Source organism: Capsicum annuum, unplaced genomic scaffold, assembly GCF_002878395.1.
Source record: "Capsicum annuum cultivar UCD-10X-F1 unplaced genomic scaffold, UCD10Xv1.1 ctg81182, whole genome shotgun sequence".
In the NCBI taxonomy this organism is placed as follows: Eukaryota; Viridiplantae; Streptophyta; class Magnoliopsida; order Solanales; family Solanaceae; genus Capsicum; species Capsicum annuum.
Window position 1 is genome coordinate 47,780 of NW_025891884.1, and position 13,662 is coordinate 61,441.

A 13,662-nucleotide genomic window follows, 5' to 3' on the forward strand; every position below is an offset into this window, starting at 1 on the left:
GGAAAAATATACAATGGCATATAGTGGGCATATTACTCCGGTGCCTCCCAAAGAATCTTGCGTTGTTCATGTAGAGCTTTTGGGGAGATTAATACCTCCTCTATAAATTGACTCAAGCACTATCAAATTAAAAATAAAGCCATATAAGAGGAGGCATGGATTCGGACAACCATTTCCATCAAAAAGAAATAAGTGCTCTGTATGTAAGCACACTGGCCATAAAAGAACTACATGCCCAGATCGTAATCCACCATGATCGTTGTCATTATAAAAATTGGTGTTGTTATTTGTTGTGGACTTTTATATATTTAACTCATTGTTGTGAAAATGATGTTATCATTTATTATATATAAAATATCTTTTTTAATAACTTGTGCATCAATACAAAGAGGAAAAATATGAACTAAATACAGCAAACCATAATTACTTTCAACAGATTACCCATTTGTTGCAGCAGATGGACATTAGCTGGAAGAACACAATAAGTTCATCATACTGGAATATTTTCCTCCAATAGATGACAAATTTGTCACAACAGATGGATAATCTATTGACAAAAATTGAATCGAGGACCAATCTATTCCAACACATGGTCCATCTGTTAAAAGAACACAAAAGCCAAAATTGTTATAGCTACTGGATTCAAAATTGCTCCTTACCTCCAAACGTCGACATGTTAACATGTATGTTTAGAAGAAGAAATAGACAGAATGAAAATTGAATAAGTATTAAAAAGCCAAAGTCGACTAAAAATAAATTTTTCATTAAACAAAAAATAAAATACATTAGGTATAGATCTGATATAGAAAAATTAAAATACATACGCTAAAAGAAAAAACACATTCTAATTATTATTATTATCATCAGCATAATTATTATTGCCAGCTAGCCAATTAACCTGTAGCAGCAGGGCCCTTATCAGCCTCTGCATCTCTCTGAACATCCTTGCTCTCGTGGCGACCAACTCTCTATGCAGGTCATTAAGCTGCCTCTAAAGTTCCCGTACAGTGTGGCACAAAATAGCAATGTCCCAAAATGGATCAGCCATATCTAGAACATGCATGAATTGAAAAAAATGTAAACACAAAAGTAAAAAAAAGAGTTCGAATGTAATACAACGTATACTACCAACTAGTACATTTACACAGAAAAAAACTTACCTCAACGAGAAAGAAATATTCTCTTTGATAGAAGTGGTTCAAGATGTAATACAAAAAGAGAAAATGCAAAAAATAAATAAAAATAGAGTAGAATAAAGATTAAGGAGGGACCTATTTATAGAGGATTGAATCTGAATGTGTTAGAATAAAGGCACGACTGTTTAGCTCCATTGTATTAATTACATTCAAACTGATGGTTTTTTGTTTTCTATGAAAAGTCGCAACTTTTTCTTTTATATTCAAACTTCTCACCTTTTCAAAATAGTTTAAGACTTAATAACAGTCATTATTATTGAGCTATTGTAATAGATCATCCATTTGTCATAATAGATAACCCATTGTTGTAATAGATTTACCATCTGTTGCAACAGATGGTCTGTATGTGCAATAGATAAGACATCTATTACAACATATGGATCATCTGTTGCGATAGATAGAACATCTATTGGAGGAGATGTTTTGATTTTTTTCTAACAGTTGATTCATCAGTTGCAATAGATAGGGAATTTGATTCATCAACTATTTTGAATAATTTACTATCTGTTGCAACAGATGGTATATATGTGCAATAGATGAGACATCTGTTATAACATATGGATTATCTGTTGTGACAAATAGACCATCTATTGGAGAAGATGTTTTGATTTTTTTTAACAGCTAATTTATCAGTTGTAACAGATAGGGAATTTGATTTATCAGCTATTTTTTACTATCTATTTCAACAGATGGTCTGTATGTATAATAGATGAGACATTTGTTGCAATATATGGATTATATGTTGGGACGGATAGACTATTTGTTGGAGGAGATTATTTGATTTCCTTTAATAGTTGATTCATCAGTTGCAACAGAAGGGTAATTTGATTCATCATCTATTTTGAATTTGTTAGAAAAAAAGTCAAGACTGTTCACCTCTTTTTTATTAGCCATCAGATGCGTGCAGATGAATAAACATTGTCTGACATTGATGGGGTAGGAAGAATAAGGTGCGTACTGATGAATAGATCCACTTTCATGCATGGGAGTTATGTATTATTGATCAGGCTATCGTGACAGACACACATAAAGTATAATGATCTTATGAATGCAGTTTTTTACTGATTAGACATTGATCCTTCAATCAAGATCCTGTATTTTATAGTTTAGTTTAGTAGGTGCGAACTGATAAGGCTGAAGGGTTCCAAGACAGTGGTGTCGATACTCTATTCTAATTTAATGATGGTTTTACTCATGTTTATGTGTCAAGTTTGGAGAAGGGTTCAAGTTTTTAGCGGGAGTGTAAATATCCAATAGTGATTGCACCGATTTTAATGGTACAATGGAATTTTAAAAGTCCTTCAAAGCCTTGCATTGCAGCAAACAAGAATGAAAAACCAATAGAAATTCCCTTGGTCTAAATTTATATGGATGGGTTGCTCGAGGAGACTATTATATAGCAGAAGGTGCTTGGGAGAATACTTAAACGAGAAGGGGGAAGTGGAGAAGACCATATATCATCTCAGACCTTGTTTAAGAGGAAACACAAGGAAGCAAGTAAGGAACTTCTAGCAAATTTGGCCAATGAAATTTACTTGAGAGATGAAAAAACTGGATGAGCTTCAAATGTGGAAGTGTATCCAAATATTAAAATCCATCAGTCGTTCTTGAAAAAGAAAAATGCTCAAGATGACTTGAGCTGGACACTTTGCTAGGGACTACGACTAGCGAGCGTGGCCTCAATGAAGAGTTGCAAAGTTCAGGACCAAAACTCTAAGAAAGAATCTTAGTACGCATAGGAGATTGATAAGATTTTCAATTAAGAATGAAACCTGAACCAACAACTCCAGATGTAAAAATAAGAGAAGCGAAGGTGTCAATTTCTGAAGTCTAACTTGCATCCCATGCCTTCTGTTTGTGGTTCTGATCTGGTCAATGGCAGTAGAAACAAAAAGGTTTTAAGTTGGGCAGAAATCCCATGCCTTGTTATTTTTACTACCTTTGACCTGACCAAAGCCATAAATAGGAGGCATGGGATGCAAGTTTAACTTAATAAATTGCCACCTTGGCTTCATCTCTTATTTTTACTTCAGGAGTTTTGGGTTCAGGTTTCAATCCTGACCATCAATCTTACTACCATCGGTGATCGCAAAGCTGCAACCTTAGAGTTCTGGTCCTACATTTTGTGGGTCTTCATTTAGGCCACGCTAGCTAGTTGTAGTCCCCGAACAAATGTACAGCTCCAGTGCACTTCAGTATTTTTTTTTAAAAATGGACTGATGGATTTTCATTTTTGGATATGCTTTCACATTTGCAGCTCATTCAATTTTTTCATTTTTCATATCAATTTCATCAGCCAGTTTCGCTATACTTTCCTTCCTACCATGTGTTTCTTCTTAAATTAGGTCTAAGTTGATATATAGTCTTTTCCACCTCCCCCTTCCGACACAGGTATTCTTACAATCACCTTCTGTTGTTAATAGCCTCCTCGAGCAACCCATCCATATAAATTAGGACTAGACCAATAACTATATTCATTTCCATTCTTGTTTGTAGGAGTGCGAGGCTTCAGAGGCCTTTCAAAAGTCCATTGAACCCTTAAAATCAGTTCAATCACTATTTGAATGTTCATATGCCACCAAAAACTCGAACCCTTCTCCAAACTTGATACATAAACATTAACAAAATCTTCATTAAACTGTAACAGGGTATCCATACCACCTACTTGGTCCCTCAGCCTTACCAATTCGAACATAACAATCTTAACTATAAAATGTCATATCTTATTTGAAAGATTAACGCCAAAAGGTAAAAAACCAACATTCACAAAATTAGTATACTTCATATGTATTTTCACGATAAGTTGATCAATAATACATACCTCCCATATATGAAGTGGGTCCATCTACTAGCAGCTTATTTCTCTGAACCCTACTCTAGCCTTTAATGTTGGTCGATCAAAAGTTTATCCAGTTTCACTTTCTTTAATTTGCAAAAAAGATATAAATATTTGATGTCAAACAAGAGAAGAACAAAAATAACATTACAAAAGGGTCACAAAATTGAGTGAATCAATAGATGACCCATCTGATATAATAGATTCCACATCTTTTCAATAGATGAGTTATTCATTGTAACAGGCAATGCATTTTCAACAACAGATAGATGACATATTGCAACAGATGTCATCCACGACACAAACGCCACATATTTCAATAGTTGATTCATCAGTTATAACATTCATCTGTTTCAACACTCATTTATCAATAAATAGAAAACTAGTAATGGGTAAATAAATAATAACAACAAATGTAAATATCTAATTTAAATAGCATACAAAGAAGAAGACAAGAAGAAAACAGCAATAGTTAACCATACCTGCAATGCCAAAAAAGCAAAGGGATCAGAATACTCATTTCAGTCGAGAAAAGATATTGGGGGATCGGTTGACATCCAAAAGAATCCTCATGCAAAATAGGAGAGAAACAAGAGGAAAAAATAAGGTGGTTGTGATTACCTTAAATAGGAGAGAAAGAGAATTCTGAATTTGAATAAAGAAGAGAGATGAGTTGTGTTAATTTATGGCTGAAAAAGAGAGATTTCTAGAAATGGGTTTTATATATTCATTAATAACTTTTGAGGGGCAAGGGGGGACAGTGATATTGAAAAGATAAGATAAGACTACTCAAGAAGGAGATTTTTGAGTTATCCAAGTAATATTTTTTACCACCTTAGTATTTTATCATTTTTATCGGACAGGAAATTAGGAAATTTCTATAAACTTAAAAAAAGATCTTAAAACATATAAGGCATTTGTTACAACATATGAAAATTTCAGTTTGAAAATTTCCAACGGCTCATCCATAGGTCACAATATATGGCAACGCCTATTTGATAATTTACAACAGATAGTTAATCTGTTGTAACAAATGACTTAATCTTCTTGATAAATTCCAATAGATAAGTCATCTATTGCAATAGATGGCAACGCCTATTTGATAATTTACAATATATAGTTAATCTTTTGTAATAGATGACTTAATTTGTTTGATAAATTCCAACATATAAGTCATCTGTTGCAACAAGTTGAGCATTTGTTTTTATTTAATTTCAATTGAGTTCATATGTTCAACTACAACTTCAATTGATTTAGCTAGAACCAAGGGTGAGTTCATGGGGTCAACTACAGCTTTAATTGGGTCTTTAGCAATTGCATGATGGTGGTATTTTGTTCCATCCAACCTGAGTCATCGATCACTCTGAGTTAAAACGATTCTTATTTACTCATTATCAAGCTAATACCAAAATTAATTAATTTGGACTAGGGGTGACTTCATACGGTTAACTACAAGTTTAATTGAGTCTTTTGGTAATTGCATGATGTTGGCATTATGTTCCTTCCGACCAGAGTCATCGATCAATAACTCTAAGTTGAAGCAATTCTTATTATCTCATTATTAAGCTAATTCCTAAATTGATTTAATCTTGGACTAGGGGTGAGTTCATAGGGTCAAATATAACTTTAATTGAGTCTTTTGGCAATTACATGATATTGGTATTGTGTTCCTCCCAACCAAAGTTATCGATTGATCACTCTGAGTTGAAGAGATTCTTATTACCTGATTTCCAAGCTAATACCTAAATTGCTTTAATCTTGGACTAGGTGTGAGTTCATAAGGTCAACTACAACTTCAATTGATTCTTTTGGAAATTACATAATGTTGGTATTGCGTTCTTCCTGACCAGAGTCATCGATCGATCACTCTAAGTTATAGCGATTCTTATTACATCATTGTCAAGCTAATACCTAAATTTCTTTAATCTTGGACTAGGGGTGAGTTCATATGGTCAACTACAACTTCAATTGAGTTTTTTGGTAATTGTATGATATTGGTATTGCGTTCCTCCTCAGTCATAGAGTCATCGATCGATCACTCTGAGTTGAAGCGATTCTTATTACCTCATTATCAAACTAATACCTAAATTGATTAATCTTAGACTAGGGGTGATTTCATAGGGTCAACTACAACTTTAATTGAGTTTTTTGGTAATTGCATGATATTGGTATTGTGTTTCTCCTGACCAGAGTCATGGATCGATCACTCTGAGTTGAAGCAATTCTTATTACCTCATTGTCAAGCTTATACCTAAATTGCTTTAATCTTGGACTAGGGGTGAGTTCATAAGGTCAATTACAACTTCAATTGAGTTTTTTGGCAATTGCATAATATTGGTATTGCATTCCTCCTCAGTCATAGAGTCGTCGATCGATCACTCTGAGTTGAAGCAATTTTTATTACTTCATTATCAAGCTAATATCTAAATGGATTAATCTTGTACTAGGGGTGAGTTCATAGGGTCAACTACAACTTTATTTGAGTCTTTTGTAAATTGCATAATATTGGTATTGTGTTTCTTCTCAGTCACAGTGTCATCGATCGATCACTCTGAGTTGAAGCAATTCTTATTACCTCATTGTCAAGCTAATATTGATTAATCGTTGACTAGGTTTGAGTTCATAGGTTGCTCTACAACTTCAATTGAGTCTTTTGGAAATTGCATAATATTAGTATTGTGTTCCTCCCGACCAGAGTCGTCGATCGATTGCTCTGAGTTGAATACCTAAATTGCTTTAAAATAATAATAAAAAAAGATCTTAAAACATATAAGTCATACTTTCCCACAGATGATAATTTCTGTTTGAAAATTTCCAATGGATCGGTTATCTATTGCAACAAATGGCAGTGCCTATTTGGTAATTTATAACATATGGGTAATCTGTTGCAATGGATGACTTAATCTGTTTGATAAATTCCAACAGATAAGGCATCTGTTGCAATAGGTTGAATATTTATTTTTATACAATTTTAATTGAGTTTATATGTACAACTACAACATTAATTGATTAATATCTAGGACTAGGGGTGAGTTCATAGGATCAACTATAACTTCAATTGAGTCTTTTGGCAATTACATGATGAGATGATTAAAAATTATGCATTTCTTTTAGATTTAAAAAAATAATTAAGATCAATTCAGACCAAATTAACATTTTCAAAACTTGTCATTCTTTTCCAAAATATAAATCAACCCACACAAATCATCCATTTGTGAGAAAAATGTTTCATCATTTCAAATCTCAAGTTCTTGCTCTTTTCTCTCTCTCAATAATATAGATAACAACTACTTAACAAATTACTCAACCTTTCATAACAGATCAATTTTCTTCTCAATTTTTTACCACATAGGTGTTATTTTTGACTTCATTCTTGCTTGTATCAATGTAATACCTCGTATTTTCGTGCTAGAATTCTAACCATCATTCCTATGCGTCTAAGCTCTAATCCAAGTGATTCTCACATGAATACAAGTTGCATGATCATTATCCTAGTCTATGGAGTAGTTTAGAGGTGGAAAATTTTTATAGCAATGACCTAGAACAAGGTTGAGCTAAGACCAATTGATTCATCCAAAGTTTGACATTCGATTCTATAAGGGTAAAATTCAAACGTGTATATCTCTTAATATATATTAAATTTTTCATCCCAAGACCTATAAAATTGTAGATAATTGAATTAGATTTCCAACGATACCAATTTCACAAAAATTCAATACCCGAGCAAAGAGTTATGCCCATTTTTGTGAGAGGCGGTAAGGGTGTGCGATGGGCAATGCGCCGCCCAATCAAATATGTGTGATTGGGAATGAGAGGCATACTTAAATGTATACCATAAGGTGTACAACGCACACCTTAAGGTCTACCATGGGTTGTGCGCCGCATACCTCACTTTCAAGTGCCAAAAACACCCCTATATATGTCTATAACACGAGATTAAACTCCCATAACACCAAAATAAGTTTACTTTCTCTCAAAATCACCAAGAACGTTCATTAGGCTTTCAACTTGAAAATTCAAATATCTTAAGATTCAACCATGAGCTTTCAATAATTCTTCGAGATCCGGAATCTCCATTCTGAGGGCTACAAGAAACACTCATTATTTTCACGAATAGAGTCCCAAGGTCAAGAGTTCATTCAAAGCTTCAAGTTTAAGGTATGTGGGATTTTTCAACATGAACACCCTTTCGTTCTTGTGCCCAAATTGATTTTTCTTTTATGAATATACATGATTTTACATGTTTTGATATGAATTTAAAGCATGAATTTATACCCTATATGGTTTTACATGAGATTGTGATACTCTCTATGTTTTGGAAGTTGAATTGAATGAGAATGATGACATTTTTGTACATAAATCTGAATTTTTCAGATTTTAAAGTTATATATATTTATGATGAAAAGCATGGATCTTGAGAAAATTTAATATGATTTTGATGTATGAGACCTTGAGTCCTAATTGGGATTGTACTTTGAGAAATTATGTGCTATAAGCACAATGAGATTTGAATCTCAAAGCTAATTTTCATTACCAAGATGTATCATTATAAAGCTGAAATTTTAAGTTTTAAGTGATTATTTTTGTGTTTATGTCATAAAGTATGAAACTTTGGAAGGTTTTATGGTGATATTGATGTATGGGTTTTTGGAACCCTATTTGAGATTATTATTTTGAGAAAATCATGTGTTATAAACACCTTGAGTTTAAATAATTTGAGATGATAAAGAAGCTTTAACCTTTTGGTCGTAAAAAGAGTTGTTTTTGAAACTGAGATGAGAAAAGAAATCCACTTTTATTGATTTATTATGAAAGGGGTAGCATGATGGCTCCCGTTGTGAATTGTTGAAATATTTATTAGTGGATTTTCTTTTGAAAAGATCTGGGCTAAGTCCGAGAGTAGTCTTTAGCATCGAGCGAGAGGTATAGCAGGATTGGTACTTCCCTAGAACTATGTGCCCCTGTAGGTTGTGAGCCTGAGGCTGGTTTATATATAGTGATCACTAGTGAATAAAAGATTAAGGTCCTACTTCGATGGCAAGGATAGGACAGCTCTCCCCAACATAGGTTGGACGTTGGACTCCATGTAGCTCACATGGCTTATGTCGGTTATGAGAGACTCCCAATGTGTGTGTGTGTACTCTTCTATTTGAGATGAAAACATATTTGCTTAAAAGGCTGAGTTTGACAACGTCATTATTCTTAAAAGATTTAATGAATATATTCTAAAGAGAATTGACATGAGATTTGATTGTTTTGATGATCTGAAATTGAGATGAAAGTGAATTGAGAACGTATTGTGATGACTCACTTATTTTACTCTACATGTATTATTCATCCATGATTTCGATGATTTAATTCGAGCTAAGTGAGTCATCTATATCAGCATGCATAATTTTATAAACTGTGATGATACTAAGATATTATTTTATATATGCATTGCACCCCCATATGCTCGGTACTTTTCGATGGTACTGACACACATATTTGTATGTGGGCTACATTTTCTCAGAATATAGGTACAAGGTATAGTTTCACCTTCAGATCCAGTCAGTTCGTGGTATCCAGTCAGCAGGTGATGAGTCCTTTTGATTCAAGGGCTTGGGTTAGTTATGCAGAGTTTATAGTGTTGTATTTTCTTTATTGAGTCGCATAGAGTTAGGGTAGTCGAGAGTCATTACCCGGCTACCTACAGTCAGTACTAGTAGAGGCTTCATAGACAGTCAGTAAAAGTTGATGTATTTCGTTTTATTTTTGGTTGTAAATACAGAATTGTAATCCTGTAAAATTCCATTTTTGTATCGATCAGATTCAGAAAAGAGTTATTTTTGGCAGATTTGTATGGATTTGTATTTTTATTCAGTTGCTTATGAGTTATGCCAGTAGAAGGGTTAACTTGGGGTCACTTGTGACCCTAAGCACCGTGTGATGTCTCAAGACCCAATTTTAGGGCGTTACAATCAGTCGTTTTCTCTTTCTTCATAGGTAATAGAGTTTGAGAAAAGTTCTATATTTGATATTTTTTCAAAAAATTAGGGCTTTCAGTTAATGATGAAAAACAAGACTTTTAGTTATATTATCTTCGAGAATGGGTTTACAATTTTGAGTTTTGATGGTAAAATCGTAGGAAGAACTTGAGAAAATCCTAATTTTTATCCTAGAATTCCTTTGACTGTCATGGTATTATTTGACGGTGTTTGTGTTATTGGTGGTCGTGGTGGTGGTGGTGGTGGCCTTCGTGGTGGCACTAGTGGTGTTTGTGGTGCTGTTGGTGGCATTGATTGGTGGTGTTTGTGGTGGTTGTTGGTGTTGTCGGTATTGGTGATATTTGTAATGTATTTTTTAAAATTTATGCATACATCAATTGTAATGTAATTTTTCTTTTCCTATTGTTTGTAGGTAAAACATGTCTCCCAAAAGAAAAAAAGTGAAATTGGATCAACTTCTGATCACCTAACAAAATAGGCTATAGTATAGAGGGATTCAGAGGATCTTCCTAAACAATCTCAGTTAAGGAAAAGTAAAGATAAGAAAAGTTATGAAAACGATGTTGAGAGAGGTGGATAAGGGTCTGTAGATGGTGATGAGAAAAAATAAAAGTGGGGAGGAGAAAGAAAAAGATAAACAAGAAGAGAAAGAAGAAGAAAGTGAGAAAGAGGATGATAGTGCATCACTAATAGGCTGTGAATTAATATCGAAATCCCAGCATGAGTCTGTCAAAACTATAAGTATTGACACGTGATCCCTGCAAAACTAACAGGTGATCTTGTTCTTAAGTGTCAGTTAGGGAAACCTTTTGACGAATTTAGGAATATTATGAAGAATGAAAACATAGACGGACTTTTTAAGAAGAGCTACTTTGGATGCTTTCTTGAGCTGCCCGAGGACCACACTGTTCTTTTCTAAATGGGCATGGTATATGGTCTTCTCAAGCTCAGGATCAAGTACGTGGGGGATAATAAAGATTTGAAGGAGTGATAAGTCATCAATTTAATGACTTGTTAGGACCTTTTAGGACTAAATTATCATGCTTCTCCATTGATTTGATGGTAATCTCTTAATAAGGCTCATTTATGTAGGTAAAATTAAAAAGAAAAGATTGTCAAGTCAACAGAAGCCAAATGTGAAGGAAAAGAGTCATTTGTTTCGCATCCGCCTTGCACCTACTTTGTATCTGCTTTGGAGCTGCTATCCATCTGCTCTTAATCTGCTCTCCATCCTCTTTGGATCCACTCAAGTAGATCAAGAGCAAGGTGGCAATTTTGTAATTTTGTCAAATATAAAAATGGGGCCTATTCCTAGCTCATTTTTCAATACCTAACCTTCATCTTTTCAACTTAGCATCTCTTTTAGCATCTTCGCTTCTGTCTTTTTATCTTAGCACCTATCTTTTCATCTTAGAAGAATTTTGTACTAAGCTTAAATGAAAAATATGTGTTAGTGATTTTCCATTGAAGATTTATTAAAATACCAAGTTTGGAACTACATTCTCTCTACTTCTCATGGATGAAGTCAATGATAACTTTGGTATATTTTTACACTTTTTATCTATGAGTAGCTAATTCTAAATCTTGGGGTTATGCTTGTTTAGGTAGTGGAAGTGTATGGGTGTTAGCTAATTATTCTTCTAGTTAGTTATTTGTAATGGGTGTTGCATTTATTCCATGATTTAACTAAGAGTTGGTGGTTTCAAACCCCAACCACCCTTGAACCCATGTCATTGTTGAAATAGGGGACATGGGTGAGGAATAAATGCAACCAATAACTTAATTCATTTCATTTAATGACATCCCTTAGACATGAGGATGTCAATTAAGGCAATAGAGGTGGAAAATTGTCATACTTGTGAGGTGTTCGAAAGAACCCATTTGTGAAGTTTGGTGTTATAATTGAAAAATTGACACTAATACAGTGACATTTAGCCTACCCATGACTTTTAGAAAAAAGTTGGATAAATTGTCAAGTACCCATGCAAAAACCCACTCCTAGAATTGCATAACCCCAAGACCTATTCTCAGTTGAAGTCACTCTTAGCACTTTCAACGTCAAGACAGTGCTCTAGAATTGAAGTAATTATCACTAGAAATACATTCAAACTAATTCCCTTATTTTATATTTATGTTTGTTTTATTCACATTATGGGTCACCTTTTAGTAAACTATCAACATTCTTGAGTTTTGAATTCCATGCTTTTACTCCTTGTGGGTTTTACCCCAACCTAAGTTGGGTTATGGTATTATCAACTATCGCTTACAGCCATTTAAGAGTGTAATTTGAGTGTTATCAAAAATGGCATCGTTACCGGAGAGTGAAATATAGTTTTCACTCTATTAGTGTTTTTAGTTACTTTGGGTTAGCCGTTGTGTTTTATTTTACATTTTTTGGTGTTTTTGTTCTTTCTCAGGGGCGTATAATAGTATACATAATACTATGATCCAACATGGTAGTAATGCCGGGACGGTTGATGGATATCTAGAGGATATGGATCTCGGTGATGTAGGTCGAGCTAGTGCTATTCGTATTCAACTAGCGGAAGGAAATAAAGTATTTCACGTTACTAGAATGATGCTCATTTTCTTCAAATGAAAGGGTTATTTGGAGGCCAAGCTCATGAGGATGCTAATCTATACTTGAAGAATTTTATTGATGTGTGTTGTCCATTTGACTTAGCCACATATCTCAAGAGTCAATTTGGTTGCGTCTTTTCCCATTCCCTATGATGGGAGAAGCGATCTTATGGTTGTGGTGTTTACTCGTGGGACATATCACTTAATGGAGTGAGCTCACACAGGCATTCTTAGAAAGATATTTTCCTCCTTCTCGGATGTTGAACCTAAGGGATGAAATCACTAATTTTTGCCAACTTAATGGCGAACTATTATATGAGGCTTCAAAATAATTCAAAAGCAATTTAATGGAATGCCCAAATCATAAGGTTACAGATAAATTGCTTCTCCAAATTTTCTATGGGGCATTAAATCAATTGAACAAGACGGTAGTCGAAATGCGGCCGGGGGTCTCTTGTTAGACTATTATATGGTGTTGCATCAACTTTATTAGATCAAGTGACCAAGAAAAGTAGAGGGTGGAACACAAGAGTTACCGAGGTGGATATGGGTGCTCCCTCCGCATCTTTTGTGACCCAAGAGCAAAAGAAAAAAGATGAAGAAAGAGATGCAAATATGGCTAAAGTGATGACGTAGCTTGATCTTCTCACCAAGCATGTGGTGGGAGATCCTCCTAAGGCGGTTAACGTCATTGCTTCTAAGAGTGCTACAGTTTATGATGACGAGTAAATGGAGAGCCTTGATGAAGAAATTTGATTCTTGTCAAACCAATTGGGGGTTTTCGCCCAACCTATCAAAGGCAAGGCGGGAATCAAGGTTGGAAAGAAAGAGATTGTGATAGATATTAGAGTGATAAAGATCGTGATTGAAGAGATAAGGAGAGAAATTATGGTCAGTACATACCTCCACATGATCAGGCAAAGGGTAAAGAGTCAAGCTCCATTGACCCGAATAAGATAAGAAATGAAGATGTCCTTACTCGAATTTTAATAAGTGTTGAAGGGACCAACAAGATGATGAGAGAAATGAAAGGTGACTTCATACAACTCAATCAAATGGTGAC

At 34.3% G+C, this 13,662-nt stretch overlaps 1 non-coding gene across 1 annotated transcript; it reads right to left on the reverse strand.

Annotated features, from left to right (window-relative positions):
• Positions 1-12,862: 12,862 nt before the first annotated feature.
• LOC124895303 lies at positions 12,863-12,969 on the reverse strand. Its single transcript, XR_007051648.1, has one exon. It is a non-coding gene; the product is annotated as a small nucleolar RNA R71 (small nucleolar RNA).
• Between the last annotated feature and the right edge of the window lie 693 nt (positions 12,970-13,662).